Here is a 13,149-nt window from a genome sequence, read left to right on the forward strand (position 1 = left end):
AAGTCACGTAGGCAGAGGGAGCAGGTTTCCCCCTCCCTCAGGAATGCAGCCAGCTCCAGTTCCCTAAAGAGACAGGCTGAGGGTGTGGTCCCCTGTGTGCTGGGCCCACCCTAATTGAATGGTCACAGCACAGAGATTTAAATCACAGTGTCACAGGGCAGAGATTTTTGGGGAGAAACCAAGGTGGCTTTCTGCCACACAAACCATGCGACTTTGTGGCAGTTAGGAGATAATTTTCTTGGAAAGGGGGAGATGTGGGAGTTACAAGAAAAGCATTTAGGCTGAGTACAGACATTTGGGAGTGTTAGGGGGAGGTTAAATTTGTTCAAAAGGGCTGCCCAATATCAGGTAAGTCATGATTGTGGGGGGGTGTTGCAGGTCCAGCAGGCTGGAGAGGATCAGGGTTTACTAGGGGATAAGGGGAAGGCATGATCCATGAGAGGTGGGGAGGTTCACATGACCTGTGGGTGGGGCTGGTGCGACGTACAGGTGGGGCAGGCAGGGGTGGCATGACCCACAGGTGGGGTAGGCAGATGAGACACGATCTGTGGGTGTGGTGGGGGGGGTGGGCAAGACCTGTGGGTCAGGTGGGGTCCCAGCAAACCTACACCCCATGTCTCCCACTCTTCCCCACAATGGGACTTACTTGCTTAGCTCCAGCAGTGGCAAACACTGATAACAGGGCTGCACCTGGAGTGGCTTGAGGGCTGAAAGGGGAGGGTGGAGAGTAAGAGGCTCGGGAGCAAAAAATAGCCCAGTATGGGGAGGGGTGGGGGGAAGGAGTGAAAAGAAACCCCGTGGTTGGGGCCATTAGCTGGGTTTTCCTAGCCCTGGGGCTGTACAGGGAAGTATAAAGAAGTTCCATGCACACAAACCAGTCTAAAAATTCCAGAACCTGGTTTAAGATAAACCTGGATCTATGTCGTATCAAACTTGCTTGATTTAGGTCAAACCAGTGTTTGGAACTTCTGTAAAGTTACAGCTTTAAACTGATTGCGGGTCACTCGGACCAGTTCTGTAAGTGTAAGGTCAAAACTGGGAGGAGTTGAATTGAAATCGGGCAGCCATTTTGAACCCGATTTAACTTCCCCAGATGTCTGTACTTAGCTTTTAAGTTCATATTTAAGTCATGCTTCAGTCATCATCATATCTGAGTGCCAGTAAGTCATGGGGAGCTTTCCTCTGTAAAATTGAGTATGATGTTAGCCATTTACAGTAATTATAAAGTGACTTATGAGCAGTAATAGGACAGTCGAAGTGGCAGCTGGTAATCCATATTTGAGCCATGCAGAATCTATGGTAATATACAAATCACCTTCTGAACAGCAAGAGTGTCAGGCACTATATTACTCCCATGCTCCACAGTTCACTGGCTCCCCATTCACTTTTGAGCCTGATTGCAAACTTCTCTTTTTAATCATTGAGTCCTTAAATAAATTAGGACCTGGAGACTGCTACACTATGTATAATCTCATCCACACCAAGATTGCTGTATCTCACAAAAATAGTGGAGCTGGAGAAGCACTTGGTTAGATGCTTAGTCCCTGGAGGCAGAGCACACCTATTGCTGAAACATCATCAAAGGAGTATTTATAAGAAGAGAATGAAGTTGTAGTATGAATATGTTCTGAGCAAGAGGAAAATAGCAACTTAGGAAAACCACTCTCACAATCAAATGCGTATTAACTACCACGCTTGTTAGCAATCTAAATTACAGCTCTAAGAACTGAATGGACACTTGATTACTTGTATTCTACATGAAAGTGTACTGAACAGTTTACAGAATGAATGCTGCAAGTAATTTAACATCTAAATGTAGATGTCTTATGTAAATTATCCTCTCATTTTACAAGGTAATATCTTGGGTCACAGTGGAGGTATATGACCAGGTTTATGAGGAAAGCTTGCATTTTTATTGCTTTTGCTGCATACTTCTATGTATGTAGACTAAAGTCTCCATGGCAGAAGGCTAGACTGCCTTGTTAGACTCACTGGGTGCATCTACACATTCATTAATGCACTTTAGGTAATGCGCATTAAATCTAGTACCTCCATTGTGAGGTAGTAGAAAAATGCACATTAGCCTATTTTAATGAGCACTAGCTAAAGAGCATGGGTTTTTTGTGATGCTGTAATGCACATTTAAATAGGCTAATGCACGTTAAAGTGCACATGTAAGTGTGCCCATTGAAAACTTCTTTTAAATTCTGAACTTCATAGGTGTGGACATAAAGGTGCAATGGGAACTTTCACCATCTGAAGATCAGTCTCTAGCAAGCAGAGCAGATTTGCCACTTGCTCTCTTGGCCAGTTGAGGCTTTGCCTGGTGTAATGCCATCTGCCAATGGTAAAGAGCTATCATAACCAGCCTTACACCATACTTACTTTCAATCCAATTTCAGAAGCACGACCAAAAATAAGAGAGTGCAGATGTAATCTAGTGATACATAGCTTTTAGACCATGTGCAGCCTAATATAGAACAGGCGTTGTCAACCAGGGGTATGAGAGAGAGCCCCAGCGGGTACACGTGGGCGGGCAGAGACCGAGTGCTGCCACGTACCATTCTGTGCTGCCATGCAGGCACTGCCCACTCAGCCGAGTGCAGGAGGGTGGGAGAACCTCACGTGGCAGCTGCTGCCACTACGTGTTTGGCTGCGTCCCCTTCCCCCCACTCTGCACCTGGCCACCGGGGGTACACTGCTCCACATCCAGTGCCAGGGGTACACTGATCCAAAAAGGTTGAAAACCCCTGACATAGAGCAGCTGGGAGGTTGTTCTAAATTAAGGTAGGGACTGAATTGACAGTAAGATCAAGGAGCAAAAAGGTGAATTAGGGCCACTTTTGTCCCACTCCCACATAAGGTATTAATGGGCTCAAGAATCTAGTCAAAAGTCAGCCAGCTGCATCATTCTTGCTTCTTAAAAAAAATTGTAGCTATTAGAAATGGGAGAGACTTATTAAGTTATCTAATTAGTCAGTATTAGGATGGTTCCTTATTAGTTAGTGTTAGACCCTTAATTTTTAGTGCCCTTACAATGATTTTGAATGGGTCAAATTAATATCTTCCAGTCTCTCTTGGAAGTTTTTCTTGTTGTTATCCTATTTCCTTCTTTGTTCCTTCTTTGCTGTGTAAACAGCAAAGACCACAAAAGATCTCTCAAAGTTAAGTGAGTAGGCAAAAAAATGTAACACAGACTTCAGTACCAACAAGTGCAAGGTAAAGTACATGGGGAAAAATAACCTCAAATTTACATACACAATACTCAGTTCTGAGCTTGCTGTTATAACAGAAAAGAGATCTTGAAGTCACTGTAGATCATTCTCTAAAACATCACCTCAGTGTGCAGTGATGACCAAAAAAAGTAAGTTCCTTAAGAAGGGAATTTGAAAACAAAACTGAAAATATCATCATGCCACTAAACAAATGCATCTTGAATGTTGTGTGCAATTCTGGGCTCCACATCTCAAAAAAGGATGTAGTAGAAGTAGAAAAGGTGCAGAGAAAGATAACCCATACCCAAGTGGGTCATAGTAGGAGAGACTAAAAAAGCTAGGACTCTTCAGTCTGAAAATCTGAAGGCTAGTACCGGTGTGAAAGAAGGGGAGGATATGATAGATGCTTATAATATGAAAGGTATAGACAGACTAAATAGGGAACAGTTATTCACCAAGTTCCAGAATGCTAGAACTAGGGAGAACCCATTGAAATTAGCAGGAGGCTGGTTTAAGAAGAGAAAGTACATTTTTATGCAGCACATACTTAACTTGTGGAACTCATTACCACCAGAGGCTGCAGAGACAGATACTACAGTCAGGTTCAAAAAGGGACTAGAGCTGTTAAACTGAACAGTCAGAGATGTATCCATTGGTATCTCTAAACCAGCAGCAGTGGTGGAAATCCCTCATGGTTGAGGATGATCACTCCCATGAGTCCATTTAAAGGGTTGTAAATCTCTAAACCAATGATGGTGGATTCCAGGGAGAGTATGAACAGGGAATAGATCATTCTTTATATACCTTGTTCATATGCTCTCCCTCTAAAGCACTCACTACCACTACTGTCACAGGCAGGATACTGGGTTAAATGGACCAATGGTTTGCATGGAACTTCTGTTCTTATGCCCGTAAACTGGTGGTCACCAACCAGTCGATCGTGACTGACTGGTTGATCACAGAGCCTCTTCCAGTCAATCCGAGGCTGGGTTTTGAGTGTGTGCGTGCACATGCCCTCTCCCCAACCCAGCAGGTCAGTCTGTGGGGGAGGGAAGGGGCAGGGACTAGATCAAGGCTCCCTTGGTGGGCAATGGAGTGCAGCACAGGCAGGAGCAGGGCCTAAGGTAAGTGGGGCCCTGGCCAGGCTCGGTGGTGTTAAGGACTGGAGCTAGAGGTGCTTGTCCATAGGTGCAGGGGGCTCCCGCTGCTGTGCATGTGTGCCCCCTATCTGTGTGCGGGGCAGAGGCAGCTGCTGCTGTGCACTGGGTTTTGTGCTCTGAGCCCCGCTGCAGCTGCCTTGGGAGCAGCATTGATGCCCCATGTGTCCTGTTGCCAGGTGGGCAGAGGGTGCAGCTCAGCCCAGTGGCGGGAAGCACTTGGCATTGGACCACTCCTAGGCCAGCCGGGGCTTGGGGCATAAAGCCAGTGCACAGCGGCAGCTGCCTCCATCCTGTGCACAGACTGAGGGGGCATGTGCCCCCCACAAATGCAGAACAGCTCAGGCAGCTGGAGCAGCAGTGAGGGAGGGACTGGAGCTGGGGCAGACACTGCACAGCCAGGACGGGGTGTGGGACAGCTGCAAGCAGCTCATCCAGGGAGCAAAGGGAGGGGGGCATGCACTCCAGGAGGGCACAAAGGGAGTGTGCCCTGGATCTGCACATGGGGTAGGGTGTGCTGCCACTGGGGACTGGGGCCAGGGCAGTGCTGTGCTCTTGCCAGCGGAGGAGTTGGGCCGGGCTGCATTCGGTGCAGGTGGTGGCACTGGGAGGGGGGACAATGGGAAGGGCTGCAGCCACCCAAAAATTCACTGTAGCCTCTGCAACCTGCCTTCCCAGTGCTGCTGCCCCCTGCCCTGAGCACAGCACTGCCCAGCCCCCCTGCTGGGAAGAGCCCAGTGCAGCCCCCCCAACCCACAGCAGCAGCCCACCCCACTTCACCCTGTGCCCTCCCGGGATGTGTGCAGTGGCAGGAGCTACCACCTCTTCCCTACTCTGGGCACTCCACAGACAAGCCCCACTCCCTCCCTCACCATCATGGAAGGGAGCAGGTTAGGGACAAGCGAAGGCCTGGGGGGGCATGTGCCCCCCTGATCTGTGCGCAGGGCTGAGGGGGTTGCTGCTGCATGCTGGGCTTTCCTCCATCCACCCTGCCTCCACCCCGTGCACAGATCACGGGGGCATGTGCTCCCTGGGCCCCAGTTTGTCCTACCATCTGGCCTGGCTGGGGCCCCACTCGCCCCATCTTCTGCTTCTGCCTGTGCCCCGCTCCCTCAGTGCTGGGGCCTTGATCTGCCCTGCCCCAAAAGGCCTCTCCCTCTCCCCCTTCCCTACAGACTTACCTGCTGGGGGCAGGGGCATCCCCAAATAAGTTTTTCTCCTTCTGCCTCAATCTGCATCCCTAACTTCCCTCTTCACTGACTGACCTGCTGGGTGTGGGGGGACGTGTAGATCCTGGGTTCCTTTTTAATTCAAAAAGTGATCTCCTACTTGAAAAGGTTAGAGACCACTGCTGTAAACAGTCATGTCCCACCCTAACACATCATTAATCATTTTTTAAAATCTGCTTATAATTCAATCCTTTCAGCACTGTATTCATTTTTGGTCTTCCATGTGTTATGGAGGTGCACATTCCATGGGAGCTTGAAGTAATTTTTACTTCAAAGACCTTGTGTATAGAGATATTTGTATACTAACTACTATTTAATCATGCAAGGATGCCCAAAAGCTGTACTAGTCATCATCTGTCCACCTGTTGAAGTAGCCTTGATTTGAAGAAGGCTAACCACAATGTCTTTTAAAATATTATTCTTCATGGGTACAGAGATAAGGATGGGAATCACTTACACATTAGCCCTAATTATACAGATATAAGTCTTACCATTCAGCAGTGTGTAGGTGACTTGCCAGGTCTGCTTTCTGTTCTCTATTGTTCAAGGTCTGTTTGACCAAATAGTGCAGTACATATTAAAGATCTCATCTGAGAACTATTTTCACAGCCAGATTTCTCCAGATGTGTTCTAAATCATCCCCTGCTAGGACATCCCAGAGCATAATTTTCTATGAATGTTCTTGCAACTGACCAAAACTGATATGCAGATTAAAAACAGAATAAAAATAGATGGAAAATTGTTTTAAGTCGCACACAAACTGCAACAATATAACTAAAAGCAGGAACCTTATTTGCAATAAGTCGCATGTGGGGCAATACAGCCAAAGTTTATATATTGTCGTATCAGCATATATGCCAGACTGGGAGAGCTAATTACCATGGTGCTCCTACCTAGCTGTAATAGTGTTTCATTCTGCATGTTTCTTTATTCCATGAATAAGTCTCAATGCATATTTTGATAGCAAGCTGGCGTAAAACTAAGAGGGTATGCAGCTGAGGGAATAATTATACTGGTCATTCTACCTACTATCACACACTAAATGCATGCAAAGACATTTAAGCGATATGCTAGTTAATCTTAGCTCTTATTATTGGGACAAATTACACAGGAAAAGCATGGTTAACAGAGATATTACTTGTATATCCCTGCTCCCCTTTAGGTTACTTTCTAGTGGTTCAGTTCTTCACATGCAGCTATGCAGAGTTTGACTGCTGAGCTCTGAGGCATGTAGGTAGATCATACCATATGAACCTTTCAGGTAATACAGGACTCCACATTAGGAGTTCTTTTAGCTCAACAGCCCAGAGAAGACAGAAGGAACAATTAAGGCAAAGGCAAAGATGGCACTTATACAAGAGAGGATCATTTTCTTGTATAGATGAGCAGATCTAGGACTTTGAAAAAGGTGGGGGGTGCAGATAAATTATGACATGGCAACATTTGCTGGGAACTTTTTTGAGCAACATGACTCCCTCCATCACCTCTCCAGTCCCCTGTCCCTCTCAGAGCAGCTCCTCCCTTCTAGTGCTCAGCAACATCTTCCCTCCCCTCCCATGCCCCCCTCTCCATGCCCAGCAGGGGTTGCCTCTGGGTCTGCCACTGCTGTCTCCAGGTCTAGGGACAGACATTCAAAAATCCTGAGCCTGAATTTATGCAATCTTTGCAGTTAAGTCTAACCTGCAAAGCTTGAGCAGATTTGGAGGTGGATAGACCAGAAATGCAGGCACATGCTAGAAGCCAAGAAGGCACTCAAGCAGCCCTCCCTTCCTTTCCCTTCCATAATGCTGAGCTGAGGGGGGTGTGGCTGGGCCCCAGCAGGGGGCCCTGATTAGGGAGGGGTACCCCCCCAGCACCCCAGCAGGCAGTTGATAACACAGTGTTTATCACCCCTAACTTAGTGTTTATCAGTCCATTGACGAAACAAAAGGATCTCTCATTAGTTCAAGCTCTTGTTAGACAACTTTTTCCAAGGAAGCGATGTTACCAGCTATCTGTTGATTAGCTCCTTAAAGCACTAAGCCAACACAGTCCTGTGTGCCACAACGTGGACAGTAGCCAGCATAAGGCATGCTAGCTAATGCTGAGAGGTGTCTGTATAAGGCAGAGGGGAGGGGGAATCCCTGCTTCAGCAGGAAGTGGTGAGGGGGTGGGGGAGCAGGAGGAAGCCAGCCAGACCCTGCTGTATGTGCAGTCTCTGCCTTAGCTGTAGCCAGGGAGCAGAGGGGAGGGGCCAGCTCAGCTCTCTGGAGCAGAGAGCCTCACCCATCCCAGAGAGCATGCTGGGATGCTGTGGGAGTCTGGTTTAACTTAAACCAGGAAGGGGTCTGGGGCAGGCAGTGCATAAACTGGTTTGACCCAAATCAGTCTGATACTACATTCAAGTAGGTTTTATCTCAAACCAGTTTCAACCATTTTCAAACTGGTTTATGTGCACTGAACATCTGTTCTGTTACAGGTTTAAACCAGTTTCTGATCACTTAAACCAGTTTATGTGTAATGTCTGTCCCTAGCCCAGCTGACCAGGGGGAGCCTCAAAGCTGTTCTTGCTCTGCTCTAGCTGGGGGCTGTGGTGAGCAGCTACATGGGGTGCTGGTCTCAGCTGGAGAAAGCAGTTCCAGCCCCTGCTCCCTGCCTGGTCCCCTGCATGTCTGCCACTGGCCAGGAGCAAGCACTGGCAGGGGCGACTGCCCACAGATCTCAGCCACAGCTGCTCCCTGTTGCTAGAGCCCCCAGACTGTTGGGGAAACCCTGGGGGCAGACAAGGAAAAGGACCTGCCTGCTCCAGTCCCCCATGCAGCAGCTCCCTACTGGAGCAGGACATGACTGGTGTGGGGCTTCCTCTGCCCTGGTCAGCAGACCCCTACTTCCTCACCTGCTTCCTGCTTGGTCCCCCTGGGTATTTCCTGCCAGCCTGGGACTCCAGCTTTGCCTTGGATACCACAGAGGCCCAGGTCTGGGGAACTGGATCTGCTGGCAGGTGAGCTACATTCTTGAAGTAGGGTATAATTGCACCACTGCATCCCCCCTGGAGCTGTCCCTGTTTTTTTGCAATCATCACTTGTAAGCCTCCAAAGCCAGTAGGCACAAGATGACCCTTTCCGTGGTTTGTTTAAATCCTTCCAACTCTCTCACTGAGGTGTCCAGAACTGAATGTGTGTTTTAGGTGTAGTCTAGTCAGTCAATACAACTCTAAGATAACCATTTCTTTTGCTTCAATAAATTATGCCTTTAGGTATGTCATAAGAATTGCATTGCTTTTCCCCATATGGCATTTGAACTCTTATCCAACCCATTTTATTCAACTATCCTATGGTAAATCTGTCTTAAAACTACTGCTTTCCTAATGTCTCCTTCCACAAAAATAGCTGTGATGATTTTTCTCCAGATGTACTAGCTGCATTTTTCTAGGCTGAATTTCATTGCACTACCTCTCTGCATGTGGGGTGTAGAGGGAGAATGGTAAAGTCATCTCACTGTGTTTTTGTGAGCTTTGCTCTAGATTCATGGTAAAAGCTGGCTCCAGCAGACCTAGTTGTTTGGTCATTTAGGCTGGGGAATCAAAGGTGGCTAGATGTGAAGTTGGTTGTATTGCTTCCTTGTGTATGGTTGCTACAAAAAGTACCAATTAGTACACTGCATTGGGCGTGTCTACACAAAACGCTATGTCACCGTACCCACCAACACCACTGCAAAGTAGCAATGAGCTGCTGCATGGTAGCTCATTTCTACTGTGCAGTAGGGTCTGTGCGCTGCCAGGACTGTGCAGTAACAGCAGTTACTGAGCAGTCGTTTAGTACTTGCTTTAGCAGTAACAACTGCACGGTCGGGGGCATGTGTAGATATATATGCCCAGTAAGTCTTCACCACACTAATTCTATGGACTGTCTAGGCCTTAGGTGGATCTCTGCTGGCTTTTTAAAAATCTGTTTCCATATTTAACTCTGCTAAGGATCTGGATCCTGCAAGATGCTGAGTTGCTGACCACCCTCAATTCCCATTGAGTTTCTGGTTATACTAACTGCACTCTTTTTTTTTTTTTTTTTGGCAAATGGAAACTAGGACATATATTTCTGCTTCTCAGGAATTTTGAAATGAGAGGTGTAATGTTTCTCAGACTCTACTCCAGTGGACATAACTGAGATTGCCTGTCCAAATTCTAAAATCACATAATCAAAATTTTGTTGTGGTATGGAATCCAATTATTCTAGAAGCATCATACATCTTGAAAGATCTTTTGGCTGCTTTACAAAGTATCCTCATCTGTAACTGTATATAACAAAGATGTATTTCTACATTTTTAAGTCTGATCTATTTGTGGTACATGTCATTTTCAACACTATTCACAATGCTGTCCTTATACCATCAGTTATTAAGAACATAAATCTTGTGAGGAATAGTGGAGATGATCTGGCCCAAGATACTTATCCATTTTGATTCAACTTAATCCTAACACTGTTTCTTCACTATCGTCCACTACCCACTTCATGTCTAGAAACAGACCAGATGGTGTCTTAATGTTTTTGCTTCAGTTGCACTAATAACTCATACATATTTAACCCTTCCATTAAGCAGTTCTGCCCAAATTGCTTATTATCTTGGCTTTCCAGTTCTTATAATGGGTATTTTAAATTCTATTAATTCATACAACTGAATACCTTGTTTAGATTTTTTGTTGCTGCTGGACAGTAGGCTGATGATTGTAATTGAGTTACCTTCTGAATTCAGCTATTAAATACAACAGAGTTAATTAATGCAGCCTTTGGTCCAACGGTATTTTCATACTGGTCCTTCATTTCTTTCCACTTCATCCTCTTGAATAATATTTTCAGTTAGGATATATTTCTTAGATTTTATTTTTTCCACACTACTGTGGCATTTGTTTATACTGAGTCATATTTGCCATCTGCTGGTCCAATCACCTAAACACTCCAAAATCTTAAAATCCAGTTATTCCTCAGTATTTGTTCCGTTTTTAACCTTACTTTCTGCAAACTTACAGGTTGTGGCCATTATCCTGCAATAAGCTCCACACACAGACCCTTATACCTATGGAGAACCCTACTGGCTTCACTGATGCTCATCTTATGCTGAAGAATCTACCATGCAGAATGTATTGCATAATCAGGGACTTTGAGCACCTATACACCTGCCTGATGCCTGCTCTGACACATTCTAATTAAAACATATTGGAGCAGACTCAATCACTCAATTAGCACGCTCCAGCAGCCTTGGCATCCTGTGTATTTAGCATCCCTACACTTGAAAATGGTGGCAGGGGAGCTTTAACTAAACCAAGCATTGAACAAGCTTTAGTTGAAGTGCTTCCACCACCATTTTGAAGTGTGGGACACTGAATACACAAGAAGCTGCAGGTGCTTTAATTAGAGTGGTTCCTAAAAGCTGCTTTAATTAAAGCGACCAGCCCCCGGCCACCCCCCGAGCATGTGTAAAGACACCCTTTGCTTTCAATACACATGTATATATATTGTGCATAATGCAATACGTATGCATTATGTACCATGTAAGGCCCTCAGATATGTGCCATGATATTGACTGATGGAACTCAGTTCAGTTCATCCATAAAATGAGCAACAGAAATGTAAATGGTGATATAAGGTGAGAAAGAGTGTTATTGTACTTACCACTATCTTTCTTGGAACTGGGTGACTCAGGTAATTAGTAACAAGATAGAGAGCTTTTCATTTGTACTTTAGATTACTGTTTCAAATATGACCTAGGTCAATTGTAACAAAGAGCTCAAACTGTAAATTTTAACTAATGCAAGTGTTTATGTATTTATTTATGCATACAAAAATAAACTTTAATGGAACCACTCATGTGAGGAAAGACTTGCAGAATTGGGCCATAAAATTGTTATTTATCTCAGGCAATGGTATGACATATTCAATCAGGAAGGTGAAAGCTACAGTGTCTCCATGCCTAATAATTTTGTATCTAGATATTCTTTTAAGTGTTTTGCTGACAATATTCAGCATCTTATAATTTCATCTCCTAAAGTTGTTAAAATAAGTAAGATTTATTTTCTGCATAGAAAGTGTATTATGTTTAAATATACATTATGGTGTGAACAGAGCTATTTGCATGACAATTGGGCAGTGATTCCAAAAGGCATATTTCTTCAGTTGGAAGAAAATTAGGCCGATAAAGGACTTTAAAACTAATTTTGAAAAGTTTAAAATATCAAATTTAATTATCTAAAAATATATGCAAAATATTTGTATGATACTTCACCTGTGTAAAAAAAAAACAAAAACATGTTTCTCCAAAACAGCTATATTTCCTACCCAGGACTTAATCCACTTGTCATTGCAATCAACAGGAATCATTCTATTGACTTTCAGAGAAGCTGGGCCAGGCCTGAAGTATTTTGGGTTTTCTTCTGTGTTTCCTTAATCTCTTCACTCATAATATTCTGTTTGCATTGTTGTGCTTTTGAATTAAGATCTCCAACCTATAAGCTTTTATGTACACATATACCTTTACAGAATCTGGACCTAATTTATTACCTGGTCTTGTACCTTCATGTTCTTGGGTGTTTGCCATTAACTTCAGTGGAGCAAGACCTCATAAGGGGCCTGGCCTATTATTTTCTTGTAACACCTGTGGTCCTGCATAAATAATCTATTAAAACCAGTTGGGGCCAAGGGGTTGTTAATTGGCTTTCCATATATAAACAGTATCAAATGGTGCATCAGACAAGGATGAGGTAATGATTTGGACAGGAGAGCAAATTTGCAGCATAGCTCAAAAAAAAAAAAAAAAGCTAGAAGAAAGATTTATTGTGTGTGGGGGGGTGGAGGGATAGGGAATCATTATTCTCGTAATAATGATGATGACAATGAAAGGGGTTTCACATTTAAAAGCACGCAGCAACAGCACCATTGGTAATGGGTGGGAGGGGGTGTAATTAAACCTAAAGGGAACCAAATTCTACTCCTATTCCTCTTCCTTCAGCAATGTTAAGACCCTAAGCCTGCAATGTGACCCACACTGCATCTCCTGTTGATTCAGTGAGGGAAGTCCTGAGCCCAGGGAACTAAATGGGTAGGTTAATATTATTATTGACCCAAAGGGGGGCTGGATAACACCCTCCTTCAGGGGTTCGCTGTGTGTAGGTCAGAGCCCCAATGCCTCTTCAACCACCTGCACAGACTCATGTCTCCATACCTGGGGTTGCTTTAGACCACAGAACCCTGCCAGGATGTGTCCCCATTATGCCAGGGGCCTTGTGTGTATGTGTAGGTAATGGGAGCTTGCCCTGTGGGTCGTGTATGCACGCGCGTGTGTGTGTGTGGGTGTGTGTATATATATGTGTATATATATGTGTATATATGTGTGTATATATATGTGTATATATGTGTATATATATATGTGTATATATGTGTGTATATATATATATATATAAAAAAAATGTGTGTGTGTAATTGGCGCTTACAGTGTGTGCGTGCATGCATGTGTGTGTAATGGGGGCTTCTGTTGTGCAGGTAATGGGGTCGTGTGTGTGTGTGGTGCGTACCCCCGCAG

This window comes from Gavialis gangeticus, unplaced genomic scaffold (assembly GCF_001723915.1).
Source record: "Gavialis gangeticus isolate Ggan-Ray unplaced genomic scaffold, GavGan_comp1, whole genome shotgun sequence".
NCBI lineage: Eukaryota > Metazoa > Chordata > Crocodylia > Gavialidae > Gavialis > Gavialis gangeticus.